Source organism: Oncorhynchus tshawytscha, linkage group LG20 (assembly GCF_018296145.1).
Source record: "Oncorhynchus tshawytscha isolate Ot180627B linkage group LG20, Otsh_v2.0, whole genome shotgun sequence".
NCBI classification, from domain to species: Eukaryota; Metazoa; Chordata; class Actinopteri; order Salmoniformes; family Salmonidae; genus Oncorhynchus; species Oncorhynchus tshawytscha.
In genome coordinates this window covers 4,552,480-4,566,492 of record NC_056448.1, presented here as the reverse complement: position 1 = coordinate 4,566,492, position 14,013 = coordinate 4,552,480, and the positions used below count along the sequence as shown (strand labels likewise).

General features: G+C 44.5%; 1 protein-coding gene across 1 annotated transcript in view; it reads right to left on the bottom strand.

Annotated features, from left to right (window-relative positions):
- Window positions 1-8,877, bottom strand: part of fam163ba (family with sequence similarity 163 member B, genome duplicate a) — a 42,975-nt gene extending 34,098 nt beyond the window's left edge. Inside the window, exon 1 of the mRNA XM_024403970.2 lies at window positions 7,203-8,877. The gene's annotated coding sequence lies outside the window, so the exon portion shown is untranslated. The remainder of the gene's footprint in view (window positions 1-7,202) is intronic.
- Window positions 8,878-14,013: the final 5,136 nt, after the last annotated feature.

The following is a 14,013-nucleotide window of genomic DNA, read 5'->3' as shown; positions in this document are numbered from 1 at the left end:
ACATTACACCCATGAGGCCAATAGCGGGCAATGTGGTCATTTGACTGCAGGAAAGGGTTGAAAAACCACATCCATGAGTTGAGGCTAAGAATAAAAATGACCGTCTTCTATAACAACAGGCCCTGCCTCCTGCTAAATTGTAGAAAGCAGATTATTCAGTCAACGTTCCTATGGCGACATCATCTATATGAATGCAGCTGCCGCTTCATTAAAGCTGTTAGATGCAGTTTGTCATAGCGCTTTATTAAGGGCAACAGTTTTAGTACTCATCACTGCATTCTCTACCAGTAAGTTGGTTGACCCACTTTGATGTCAAGTCGGTTGATACATTGCTATGTTTTCATTTATAAAGCCCTTTTGCAAAAAAAGCCCCACTGTATCTAACATTGTTACTAAACTTAAGACATAAGAGTTACCACACCCGGTCTCAGGGACGGCTAACTCTGGAAAAAAATCCTTTGTTCTCTACTGAGTGGAGTAAATGAGCTTTTAGTTTTTATGCACCTTATTTGTGGAACAATCTTCAAAATGTTCTTAGAATGTGAGGTGCTGGTGTCTCTAGGGCAATTCAGAAAGCTGATTGAGGACCTTATTACCGATTAATGTTTGTTTTTGTGTCCTTGTTTTTCTATCGGCTTGCATTTTGTATTTATAGTTTGATGTGTGTATTTTCTGTAATTTATGTAATTCAGGGCTCATCTGTAAAAGAGACCTTGGTCTCAGTATGACTCCCCGATAAAATAAAAGGTGAAATAATTGTTTGTTAATGGCACCCTATTCCCTATATAGTACACTACTTTAGACCTGGGTCTCGTTTCCCAAAGCCTTCGTAGCGTTAAGACCTCGTTAGAGCCAAGGTGTTTCCCAAAGCCTTCGTAGCGTTAAGACCTCGTTAGAGCCAAGGTGTTTCCATAAGCCTTCGTTAGTAACCTTCGCACATCTATGATCGATCCAGACCACTCATAGAGCAGCCAAAGTGCATCATTAGATGCTTTTTCTGCTCGTCCTCATCACTTTATTCACAGAACATCTCAGCTAAACATGGAATCAATATGTTTATGCCATCTGTCTGACTATGACTGCCAATATCTTCAGAACGAAGTTGACTACAAATACAACGTTGCCGAAGTATTGGCAATTGTTACATCAAGTGAAAGATAAAATGAAAACGTAGATGATGGCATGAAAATATAGCCTATTTACAGCCATAGGTGGTCATTTCTCTCTAGGTCAGGAGCTGATCGGTCATCAGTATTGTGGAATATTTTTTAAGTTAAAGTACGTTTTGAATGGAGAAAGCTGATCCGAGAGCAGCGCTGCTTTTCTTTTTATCCTATCAGTATCCAAATGACACACTTAGCGAACGTTCTCTCTACTTGATTGCTTGTTTGGGAAATTCTCTGGTACTTTTGTATACTATTTAGTCAGTATTTGTCCCAGAAAATTGCATACTAAATCACAAATGTGCAAATGTGGGCATGATATTATTGCTCTCGCGCTCTCTGCTGTGTGTGCCTCATGCTACCTGCCACTCAAATGCCGAGGAGTGGGGGCGGTAAATGTCAAGAAAATGGTGCCACACAGCTTCTAGAAAACAGTTGCTTTCAAACTAGGGATGTCTTGGCTAATTGAGGTGAGACAGTAACTCTGCTCATAGAACTACACATTGACACATCCAGCCCAAAGTGTGAGGTTTAGAAAACACTTACTAGTCGCCAAAGTACAGGATAATGTCTTTAAGTTACATGCAACTGGGAAATTAGGCCCTGATCCCTATGGGCCCTGGCCAAAAGTAGTGCACAGGGTTCCATTTTGGACGCGGCCTTGTCCTAATGGCCAGTTGCACATGAGGGGGTACTCCCTGGGCAGAACAACATGTAAGCCTGGGTTACATGTAACAAAAGAAGGCTGAGACTGTTGGCTGAGTGAATATCAACAGAGGTCATTTATTAGAAGCTGAAGGTTAACCTCTGAGCTCTGCCTTCTATTTTACTGGAAAAGTTGTCTCCTCTAACTTCTGTTTACCAGAATGAAATAAAAAGACCCTTTGTCAGCACACGCTGTGTGCATGTTTTTTTTGTCTCCTCTCCCTCTTTACAGAGTGGCTTCTGTATGGCAAGCTTGTACAGTCAGCGCCACTAAAATAGTTGATTTTCTTCATCTTTTTATATCTCCTCTGTTTTGGCAGGCCGCCATTCAAGTCTTTTTCTTGTTATTTATTCCGGCCCCCTTTCTCTCTCTCTTGCTGTTTGCCTCTGTGTTGCTGTGGTGACTGTAGGCGGTGGTGCATTGAAACATCGCTCGGAGAAATGTCGGATATGGACTAACCACTATGTTCTGACACACAGATACACGGTTGTAACCTGCTGTGTCTTTCTCCATACATTCAACAGCAACAACAACATGCACATTCAAATTGCTCCCGCTAAGCATAACAAAGGTACATTTAAATCCTCCAAGAGTCATGCAACAACCATCCAAGAAAGGAGTTGAGATGCATCCTGTCTGCCTACTGTGCAAAGAACATATGATGCTGGTAACAACAAGGTTGCTTGTTTGATTCTTACGTGTGCCGTATCCTGAATATTTTGTATGCGTCACCGTTAACTGGCAGTTCTGTAAGTCGCTTTGGATAAAAGTGTCCGCTAATTTACCATACGATCGTACCACGCTCAGTCACTTAGGTCATCCGTTTTGCCCATTCTAACTTTCCATGAACGGGGTCCCTAATAAATGGGGCAAAACAGTGAAGAACCATCCAAGAAATGATTTGAGAAATGCCCTGTATGTACTTCGTCCTGTACGACAAACACATCACAGACCATGTGACATTCGGGGTTATAACACAGACCGGGGAACATTACATCCCTGTGCCTTGATATCCATTGAATTCATTTCCAAAGGCCCTTTCTTTATGGGCTGGTGAGTCTAATGTGGAGACTTTGATGTCTTTCAAAATGGCACCCTATTCTATAGTGCACAACCTTGGACCAGAGCCCAGTCAAAAATAATGCACTGTATTGTAATAGGGTGGCATTTCAGATGCAGCCTTTCATGTTGTTCGGTCATGGCCCTGCTGAAGGAGGCATGGCAACCAGGTCTCTAAGCACCCTGTGACTGAAGCTGAGGCCAGGGCTACATGATGATGGTAGTGGAGGAGGGGCCGGAGGAGGAGGGGGGGGGGGTGAGAGGAGGGAGGGGACATGTGTAGCATGCTGGGAGGCTGGGAGCATGATGGCTGCTGCTGGGAGACAGTGGTGTGTGTGTGTGTATGTTTCTTTGTGCGTGTGTGTCTTTCCTCTGAATCCACGCATCAGTAGAATGTTTTTGGAGTTCCCCTGCATGTTTGTGTTCAGTTTGTTCAGTTTTCCAAATAGCCTATATCTGTTATGTAGGCAAGGAGACATTTTATTTCCCCTCACACAGAAAGTTTACGTAAAAAAAAAAAAGTACATTCATTGCGGATGACAACAATTCCTCCGTCAATTACAAAAATCTTTACAACATTCCACTGATAACCACCAAGCCTCGGTGTGAAACAGTAAATTGTTCCATATCTCCACACAGTAATGCGAACAGGCGTGGGCGTACTGGATGTGATTTGATTTTAAATGGAAGTTACCTGCTGCAGTATATCTCAGAGTTCTACGCTCAGCTCTTTTGCTGCCAGTTGCTCTCTGTATATCATACAATGTGTCCATATGGCAGAGGGAGACACAATAACCAGAGTGCGGCGGCCTACCTGCCGTCCCACCATAGATGGAGCCCCTTATGTGCAAAAGCCCACCATTCTATCCCACTAGCCTATAGTGGGTGGTGTATTTTGCAGAAGCATATAGCGGGCCTAGCCATTCACCATGACTCAAATGCAATGGTCAAACGCAGCCTTTTCCCACGATCTAAGGGCGCTCTCTCATTGTTTGAATTTGATCTTTTAAAAATAATTTTAGAAACATTTTTCATTTCGATTTTAAGGTCAACCACATTACAATGATTTTGAGGTACAAAAACGAGATTATAAAATATAAAATTATAAAAATATAAAATATAAATAATAATAATATAAAAAATACAATATAAAATTAGAATATTTTATTGATCAAATTAAATTTAAAAAAATTCTGTATAGATTTCTTCGCCAGGCTTTTTGAAATTCTCCCGCGACAACATTTTCATATCAGGCTACCCCACACGGGGTCGCAACCCCTAGTTTGGGAACCGCTGGTATAAGGATAATGGTATAAGGATAATGAAATTGAAACTAAATGTTCTCATGGCATTTCTCAGACAACTTTGATTTTGCATGAATGACTCAGGGGTGAAAGATGTGTTTAACTCCAATGAACACAATAACGTGTTATTAGTCTAGAGTTTTTTTTAAATGTTTTTTTTTTTTTTTAAATATACCACTTACATCTGAATGTAAGTGGTATATCTGAAGTCCAAAGTGATTGAAAACAACTGTAATGGCGTAGCTCATGGGGTTACTACTGCGCTCTTCTCTCTCAATCTGTGTGTGTGTGTTTACATGTGCGTGTATGTGTTTATTCTGTGTGTGTGTGTGTGTGTGTGTTTCTCCTGTGTTTGTGTTTACATGTGTGTGTATGTGTTTCTCCTGTGTGTGTGTTTACGTGTGTGTGTTTCTTATTTCCCCAACTGTGGGGATTGGGTGGAGGGTGTCGTGGTGTCAGGGGACTTGTGAAAATGGGAGTGGGGATGTAATATAGGGTATCACATGTGTGTGCTGCTCTGCTCTCTCAACCTACTGGGCTTAGATGGGAGTCAAAGACAGAATTAAGAGGACGTGACAATGGAGCAGAGAGTAAAGCATGGTTCCCACTAGCGAGAGCAACGGGTGACACCACACACACATCACATGACAGAGACTGGGCTGGTACAACAGAGTTAATAATCTTGGCACTCAGAATCAAATCTCACTTGCTGTGCATGTTGGTTAAGTTTGTCACAAGAGACTCTAGAGGCAATGGTTCTGTGCTGCCCAATCTTGATTATTCCCTTGATGAACATGCATGTACAGGCCTTGTAAGGTAGATCCAGCCTACTATAGACCTGTATGGAATTTACTGTATGTGGTGTAAGAATGCAGGCAGCCCCAGCCTACAAGTGATATGTATGAAAACATAAGAATATGTGAAAATCCCAATGGACTGTCTTGTCACCACGTGGACAGCATAACTACAGATATGAGTAGTCTTTGGGGAGGAATGAAAACACAGAGATCTGGACCGTGTCTTCCTCAGTGTCCTCCTCCTCCTCCTGCTGCTTCTTCTCCTCCCCCCTTGCTGGGATGACCCTTTGGAATGGGCTTGTATTTATCGCAATCACTCTTGCAATGAAGACGGCTCTGGCCATTAGTGTGTGTGTGCAATGTGTCACTGTGTGAGGGGGATGGGAGATGGACACAATAGGGACAGGGAAGAGGGGAACTGTTTAACATTATCATTGAGAATATGCCCTTCCCCCAATTCAGTCAGCCTTCCCAATCAGTAGTAAGGGAGTACGAGACCAGAAGGCAGGCAGGCAAGGAGGGAGGGAGGGGGCAGGCACGCAGGCAAGGAGGGAGGGATGGAGGGGGCAGGCACACAGGCAAGGAGGCAGGCAGGCAGGCAGTGAGGGAATCAGGCAGGGAGGGACATAGGCAGGCAGGGACATAGGCAGGCAGGGACATAGGCAGGCAGGGACATAGGCAGGCAGAGAAGCAGGCAGGGAGCGAGGGAGGCAGGGAGACATGCAGGGAGGCAGTGAGGCAGGAAAACAGTCACTCATTGCTGTGTTTCCAGGGGCCAAGGTTGTTGGAAGGGTCACAGAACGAGTCACCACTGGGGATAACAGATTCCGCCCCTCCTCCCTCTCCACTCAGAGAGACACAGCATCAGGGATGACATATGACATCACTGCTGGTGACTGATGCAGACCCTGCCTAATCGCCCCCTGCCTGCTGTCCTTCACAGACATTGTGACCATGCTGGGGCTCTCATGACAGACTGTTACACACATACACACAACAAGGTTCTGGGATCAAGGTATAATGCAGACACTGCCTCCATAACCTTCATCAGACTTCCTCTGCCTGATGTACCATGGAAACCCAGCTGGTGCAGGCCCGGCCTGTCACCATTATAGAAGCCAGTCCAAGCATCACTGAAAGTCAACTTGATAGGGAATGTCAGTTCTAGTGATATAATTTCTATGGCCTCCACAGCTTTAGGCCCCATGCCTGCTTTAGCCTGGTGTCCATGCTGGCACAGACCCTCCGTCCAACATAGAAATACAATGGGAGCGTCCATTCCAGCCACTCTCTTGTCTATGGCTTCCCTAGCCCAGCTTGCTGTAGTCTTGTCTCCATAGCCTTCCTCCCCTGCCTGCTGTAGACTTGTGTTAGCATGATGGTGACCAATGACCATGCAGACCTCTCTGCAGGCGGTTCCACTGTCACATAAGGGCTGCATCATAACACAGCATCAGATACAGACTATTTTGTGGAGAGGAGAGCAGCAGTGAGACAGAGACAAGCACACGAGGAGGAGGAGGAGGACATTTGAGTCTGGTTTGATCATACTACTTAAGTTTTGTCAGTAGCCAGCCCTAAACAGTTGGGTACATTCTGCAAAACCGCTTCAACTCTGAACTCTTCCTGCTTAACTAGCGTGTACACACACACACACACACACACACACACACACACACACACACACACACACACACACACAGAGAGATAGAGGGAGAGAGAGGGAGAGAGAAAGAGAGTAGGGAGCTCGACGCTAGATACAAGTTTGTGCACTTCAGCACCATGGACAGCAGCCTAAACGCTAGTGGGGAGAGAGGAAACTCGAAAACACAAGACTTCAATTATTCCAACTTGTGATTGTTTGATCGTAGGCCTGTGGCATAATTCGTTGTATGAAATGTGTAGCAGTGTATTTCGGGAGATAATCAATAGCCAACAATTACTCTAAGTGTCAACCCAAAGAACAACAAAGCATGGGTACACCTGATTATAGCGTCATCCAATAACATAAAAATACACTGCATGTTTAGCTTGATTCGAGAAAGATAAAGTTTAGTCATATTAGTTGTATAATTTCTCGACATTAGCAACAGCTATTTCAGGAGGAAACAATCAGGACACACGTTCTAGGCAAAAACATGATGCTGGAGCTATGGTTAGGCTAACACCTTACCTTTGCAGATATTTGAAATGTACCGGGTCGCATCTGAGTTGTTGATGGCTCGTGAGAGCTCTATTCAGTGAGGCTGGCACATGAAACACCGAATGGTCGCGGGGCAGCCTCGCGTGATACTGATTAGCTTCTTGCCACTGCTTCAGTGTAAACCAAAACAGTGATGATGACCTCTTTCCTTCCAGCAAAGTGACCAGTCCACAAACCAAAACAGTGATGATGACCTCTTTCCTTCCAGCAAAGTGACCAGTCCACAAACCAAAACAGTGATGATGACCTCTTTCCTTCCAGCAAAGTGACCAGTCCACAAACCAAAACAGTGATGATGACCTCTTTCCTTCCAGCAAAGTGACCAGTCCACAAAACCGTTACATGAAGAACTATGGAAAGGATTGAAGAAGTAAAAGACGAGTTGATAATGTCTACAAAAATCACAACGAAATAAAAACTCAATAAAAATCCTAATACCTCAAAATAAATAGTGTGGAGTCCACACAAGCTAGCACGTTTAAATCGCTGTTGTCCTTTAGTTATTTTCACGTTGCTTATTTGTTTTGCTTGTGTAGCTCTCCTCTTATATCCTCATTCATTTCGCGATAGAAAAGTCCTAAGGCCAATTCCAGGGTCCTTTCAATGCATATGTAACGCAAAAAATCTAAACGTCTCCAAAGCTGCTTATGATAATCTCAAAATAACCTACATCAAAAGAGTCGACAAACTGTGTTTTTATAAGGCAGTCGTGCACCATCAGCGTCCACTTGGATGAAGTTTCATGTAGGCTATTGTGACTGCCTGGTATCTTCAAAATACCGTCCCTACACCGATAACGCATATAAGGACAGCAAGTGTAACGGTCATGTGGGGAAAACACGACAGCTCCATATCACGAAGCTGTTATTCACCATTAAAAGGAGTCAGATTTCCAGTCTTCGGAGCTTCTTTGAGAAATAACAGTCAAGGATTTGAATCTGTTATTTTTTTCCCCTACAAGTCTTGGCTCAACTGGTAATATGGGCACGGGCGCTTGTAGCTGCAGTTGGTAAATCCAGGCAGCCAGCTACTGTAGCCCGTATTGCTGACACTCGGTCAGATTCTTCTGCAGGGTAGTCGCTCAATTTTTTTTGATTGTCGTGTACTGCGCGTTGTAGCCTGGCTTTGTAGCCTATTTTCTTGAGCTCGCAGATCAAATTAAGATTAGTAGGCATTAAAATGATCGGCGTTGGGGGTGTTCCAATCGAAGGCGTTGAGATGGAGACAGAACAAACAAACGAAACACGAAATCTCACTGCTGAATCCGATAAACCGCGGATGATCAGAGAGCAGTAGTCCTTAAATCAGCGGTCCTCCTATGCCCAAATGTCCATTTAGAGTATGGAAATGGTAAGACTGTGGCAAGTTGAGTCCTTAAGAAATCGACTCTCGAGATTCAGCCTTCGGAAAGATGTCGACGTGGTGAGAGTTAGATTTTCCACCTCTTCTGTCATTCTCATCTTCGATAGGATGACTATATAAGAATATCTACTCATCAGTTGAATTGCCCACTTTTCATGAAGCGGTTATGAACCATTGCAATTTAATAGGCTAGACTAGCCAGGTTGCCAGTCTGTTTCCTTTGGCACATGACATGGAGTACAAGGAGTGGAATGTTAGCTAACAGACTGGCAACCAGGCTAAGACTAGGCTACTCGCATGGCAAGTTTCTGTACACTTTGGTAGGTATTAACATAGTCTGTTTCTATATTTCTGACATTTCTCACAGCAGCCCCATCAACATGTGACACACACACACACACACACAACTGATTGAAGTTTGTATGTTTCAGCACCTGGACAGCAGCTACAAACATTTATAAGCGTCATAAGCCTTACAATTCATAATGAATTATAGCCTATAACATTTACAATAATGCATAAAACATGTACATATACTAATAAGCATTTATAATGGCTTATTCATAACAGTTATTATAAAGTGTAACCGAAGAGCAACGTGTGAGGGGAGGGCAGAGAGAGAGAGAGCAGAGAGGAGAGAGAGGAGAGAGAGAGAGAGAGAAGAGAGAGAGAGAGCAGAGAGGAGAGAGAGAGAGCAGAGAGGAGAGGAGAGAGGAGAGAGAGAAGAGAGAGCAGAGAGAGAAGAGAGAGGAGAGAGAAGAGAGAGCAGAGAGAGAAGAGAGAGGAGAGAGAGGAGAGAGAGAAGAGAGAGCAGAGAGGAGAGAGAGAAGAGAGGAGAGAGAGAAGAGAGAGAGAAGAGAGAGGAGAGAGAGAGAGAGAGAGAGAGAGAAGAGAGAAGAGAGAGAGAGAGAGAAGAGAGAGCAGAGAGAGATGAGAGGAGAGAGAGAAGAGAACCAGAGAGAAAGAGAGAGAGAGAGAAGAGAGGAGAGAGAGAAGAGAGAGAAGAGAGAGCAGAGAGAGAAGAGAGAGCAGAGAGAGAAGAGAGAGCAGAGAGAGAAGAGAGGAGAGAGAGGAGAGAGAGAAGAGAGAGCAGAGAGCAGAGAGAGGAGAGAGAGAAGAGAGAGAGAAGAGAGAGAGAAGAGAGAGCAGAGAGAGAAGAGAGATTGCAGACAGAGAAAGAGAGCATAGCGCTAGAGAACCCATACAGAAAGAGAGAGAGCAGAGAGGAGAGAGAGAAGAGAGAGCAGAGAGAGCAGAAGAGAGAGAAGAGAGAGAAGAGAGGAGAGAGAGAAGAGAGAGCAGAGAGAGAGAGAGAGAGAGGAGAGAGAGAGAAGAGAGAGAAGAGAGAGATGAGAGGAGAGAGAGAAGAGAGAGCAGAGAGAGAAGAGGGAGAGAGAGAAGAGAGAGCAGAGAGAAGAGAGATTGCAGACAGAGAAAGAGAGCATAGCGCTAGAGAACCCATACAGAAAGAGAGAGAGCAGAGAGGAGAGAGAGAAGAGAAAGAAGAGAAAGAAGAGAGAGAAGAGAGAGAAGAGAGAGAGAGAGGAGAGAGGAGAGAGAGAAGAGAGAGAAGAGAGAGAAGAGAGAGAAGAGAGAGAAGAGAGGAGAGAGAGAAGAGAGAGAAGAGAGGAGAGAGAGGAGAGCAGAGAGAGAAGAGAGGAGAGAGAGAGAAGAGAGAGGAGAGAGAGAAGAGAGATTGCAGACAGAGAAAGAGAGCATAGCGCTAGAGAACCCATACAGAAAGAGAGAGAGCAGAGAGAGAGAGAGAAGAGAGAGAGAGAGAAGAGAGAGAGAGAGAGAGAGAGAGAGCAGAGAGAGAGAGAGAGGAGAGAGGAGAGAGAGAAGAGAGAGGAGAGAGAGAGAGAGAGAGAAGAGAGAGAAGAGAGAGAAGAGAGCAGAGAGAGAGAGAAGAGAGAGAAGAGAGAGAAGAGAGAGAAGAGAGAGAAGAGAGAGGAGAGAGGAGAGAGAGAGAGAGGAGAGAGATAAGAGAGAGAAGAGAGAGGAGAGAGAGGAGAGAGAGGAGAGAGATTGCAGACAGAGAAAGAAAGCATAGCGCTAGAGAACCCATACAGAAAGAGAGAGCTAGAGCAGAAGAGTGAAAACAGAGAGAGCAGACTGGGACACAAAGAACGCATCCAGCCCAACCAACCAACCAACCAACCAACCAACGTGTCTGGGGGCCAAAACAAGCAGTGGTCCATCTGGTGGGCCTAGCTGTTTCAGGAGTTTCAGCCAGAATGGTAATGATCAGTGACTGGGCTACTTAGCGGGTGCTGAGCCCCACTGGGCAGCTAGGGTATTGCTGGGTACTGCTGAGATGGCAGATCAGATGTACATAACCTATTACAAATTGGAACGTTGAAAGACCGCAATAAGTCTATTAAGCAGGTGCTGAGCCCCACTGGGGAAGCAGGTAGTTAGGAACGCCATTTGTATAAAGGATGGTTGGTGATGGGAAGTTGGGGGGAGGTAGAGGGGGGTATAAGATATTGCTGTCTAATTCCTTACTGTCTGTATTCCCTGATCATTTAAATTGAAAAAAATATTGATCACAAAAATATGGGTTATCATTGAAAGACAGGAATATGCATTTGTAAAAGATGCATGGATTCTCTAAAATCTCTTCGCCCCACAAATCTGTTTCCAGTAATTATAATTGCTTCAGAATTTGGCTACCCCACCTGTCTGATTCAGAGGGGTTAAATGTGGAAGACACATTTAACCCCACCTGTCTGGTTCAGAGGGGTTAAATGTGGAAGACACATTTAACCCCACCTGTCTGATTCAGAGGGGTTAAATGTGGAAGACACATTTAACCCCACCTGTCTGGTTCAGAGGGGTTAAATGTGGAAGACACATTTAACCCCACCTGTCTGGTTCAGAGGGGTTAAATGTGGAAGACACATTTTGGTTGAATGTATTCAGTTGTGCATCTGGTATCAGCTTTCCTGATATACACAACCCGTACAATAATAGGAGACGATTTGGATAGCAAAGAAGGATCGGAAAAATATGGAGAAAGCAAACGAGACTGGTAGAAAACATTAATTAGATGACGATCACAGACACCCCCCCACCTCACTTCCTCACCCCCAGAGCTCATCTCAGAGGGAAGAAAGTTTTTTTTATTGCATGAATTATTCAACCTCCAAATATTACAGGAGGGAGGCTGAGATTGGGCTGTGTTGTAGTGACAAGGCTCTGTATTATTCATAGATGGAGGGAGACAGAAGGGAGGTTATTTTATTCTGTTACTCCAGTTCGCCCTTCCACACAGACAGAGACAACCCACAGGCCCCTCTAGGACTGCTTTATGGTACTGGATGTTAATTAACCTCTATGTATGCGTCTCCCCCAAATGGCACCCTATTCCCTATGTCGTGCATTACTTTTGACCAGGGCATATCGGTCTAAAGTAGTGCACTACATAGTGCAGGGAATAGAGTGCCATTTGGGTCACAGCCTGCGGTAATTGTTAACCTCTATGGTCCCAGGCCTCCTACACGTTGCCCAATGAGGGAGCAGAACCACAGCTGGCAGTCACGTGAGGTCAATATCTCTATATTGCACTGTGACTATGACAGTGTTTCTTACAGCCACATATACTGTTTATAATTCATGCTACAATAATGGCAAAAATTGTATCTATTCTATACTGAACTATATTCGACTTTAGTTCCTAATATATATACTGTGCTATTCTATATTATGTTATTGTCCCATTGTCATGCCCTGATCTGTTTCACCTATCTTTGTGATTGTCTCCACCCCCCTCCAGGTGTCGCCCATCTTCCCCATTATCTCCCGTGTATTTATACCTGTGTTCTCTGTTTGTCCGTTGCCAGTTCATCTTGTTTGTCAAGGCAACCAGCGTTTTCCCTGTCAGCTCCTGTTTTTTCCCACCCTCCTGGTTTTTAACCCTTGCCTGTCTTGACCCTGAACTTGCCCGCCTGACCACTCTGCCTGCCGCCCTGTACCATTGCCTCTATCTGGTTTTCCGACCTCTGCCTGACCTGACCCTGCCTGCTGTCCTGCACCGTTGCCTCTGTTGCTGTAATTAATATTGTTACTTCAAAACGGTCTGCATCTGGGTCTTACCTTATCCTGATACCCATGTCCAGACCAGTAAGAATGTGTCCTGTCCTGTCATATCCTGCTTTATCCTCTCCTATGCAGTCCTGTCTGAAAAGAGAACAGTATGCCGGGATGTTCCAGGAGTGAGTGACTCTCTCTCTCAAGTGAAGTGGATAATAAACAATATAAATTAACAGTAAACATTATGCTCACAGATGTTCCAAAAGAATAAAGACATTTAAAATGTCATATTATGTCTACATAGTGTTGTAACGATGTGCAAATAGTTCTTCACTGGTGTTGCCCTTTTTCTCACTGTGGTATTTCACCCAGTAGATATGGGAGGCCCACTCTCCCTCTCTCTCTCTCGTCTTTAGTTCACAGCTTCCTTTGTGGCATGAATTTTGTATTGCAGCTGCATCAGTGGAGCATCAGTAAGGGATTAAGAGAATAAATACAGTGTCAGACAGTCAATACAGAGCATGTGTGCCTGGTGCATAGTCACGTCTCACAAAGTGAGAGGGCATCAATCCCAGCAGACCCCTGGCCTCAGGGACTCGGGTCTTCATTACGTTACTCATGCTGCCTCTCTAGCTGAGTGTGTGTGTGAGTGTGTGGTTATCAGCTCCACTCATAACCTCCTCCATCCCTTCCTTGCTCACACCCTCACCCTTCAAACCCTGATGGCCGAGGGGGCTAAGGCTAACCTTTTCAGCAAACAAGAAGGTGTCCGTGTTTCTTTATGTAGAGAAACACATTTGATAGTGTTCTGATTGTTGCTTCCTTCAACCCTGGAGGAATGGGCAGGACAATTGTTGGGGTTAATGGTGTGTTACGCGAGCGAGCGTGAAAGACACAGAAAAGCAGGACAATAGTGGAGTTAATGTTGTTTTACCTCAGAGACATTGTGTGTCCTGCCGTTTGAATTAGCTTCCTCCAAAGCCAGGTGAAAGGTGATTGTTCCTAGAAAACTGACACCTGGTGAGGTTTCAGCAACTAGGACAAATAGCTAGATGTGTGTGTACTTCTATCCATCTAGCACACACACACTATTTTCATTACAGATCTTTTTTGTCTTACTCCAGACAAAAATAATGACTCTCTCCCCCTACAAGGACTACATCTGGCATGTTCATTAAAATGTACTCATACATTTAAGGTTTCCTCTATTAAACAGATTACGGCAGTAGGCAGATTATGGCAGTAGGCAGATTATGGCAGTAGGCAGATTACGGCAGTAGGCAGATTACGGCAGTAGGCAGATTATGACAGTAGGCAGATTATGGCAGTAGGCAGATTATGACAGTAGGCAGATTATGGCAGTAGGCAGATTATGACAGTAGGC